A 953-nucleotide genomic window follows, 5' to 3' on the forward strand; every position below is an offset into this window, starting at 1 on the left:
AAGGGAAAAATGTGTTTTAGTTGTGGGGAAAGGTTGGGGTAGCAGTTTGTTGACCTCAGCGTGTAGGTTGGCTCGCATGTGAGCCAGAGCAGGAAAGTAGGACCCTATAGCCAGATCCGAGGGTGTAAGGGGACTAGAGTCTAAGACGAAGTGTTTACCATACATAATCTCAAAGGGGCTTAGGTTCAATGGTTTCCTGGGCATAGCTCGAATTCTCATGAGGGCTAAGGGAAGAAGCTGAGGCCAAGGTAGGTATAGTTCTAGGATGAGTTTTGTAAGATGATTTTTGAGGACCTGGTTTGCTTGTTCAACCTTCCCTGAGGATTGAGGGTGGTATGGAATGTGTAACTGCCATTTGAGTCCTAGGTAGGATGAGAGAGATTGGGATTTGTGAGAAATGAAGGCAGGGCCATTGTCAGATTGGAGTGTAGAAGGGAGACCAAATCGGGGAATAATGTGTTCAGTTAGGATGGTGGCAACAGTGCCAGCATCTTCCCGTTTAGTTGGGAATGCCTCAATCCATCCTGAAAAGGTATCTACTATGGTGAGGAGGTATTTGAGTCCCTTATATTTAGGCATATGTGTAAAGTCTATTTGCCAATTTTGGGCTGGTAGTTGTCCCCGAGCCTGGTGGACAGGGAAAGATTTGGGATGTATTCCTCCCTGTTAGGTGCAAGAGGTACAGATATGGCAAGATGAGGTTATGCGTTTAAGAATTGCAGAAATACTATTACCCATGAAGAAGGAGGAGATGTAGATTAGAAGAGGTTGGTAGCCTACGTGGAAAGACTCGTGTATGGACTGCAAGATGGTCTCAGTCTGGGATTGTGGAAGGAGGAGTTTTCCATCCTTGAGAAACCATTCCTCCCTTTGTGGGAGAGAGGAGTAGATAGTTTTCTCCTTAGTGGAATATTGTGGAGTAAGTGAGGTGAGGAAATAAATTTGTGAATTAG

Source organism: Saccopteryx leptura, chromosome X (assembly GCF_036850995.1).
Source record: "Saccopteryx leptura isolate mSacLep1 chromosome X, mSacLep1_pri_phased_curated, whole genome shotgun sequence".
Classification (NCBI taxonomy): domain Eukaryota; kingdom Metazoa; phylum Chordata; class Mammalia; order Chiroptera; family Emballonuridae; genus Saccopteryx; species Saccopteryx leptura.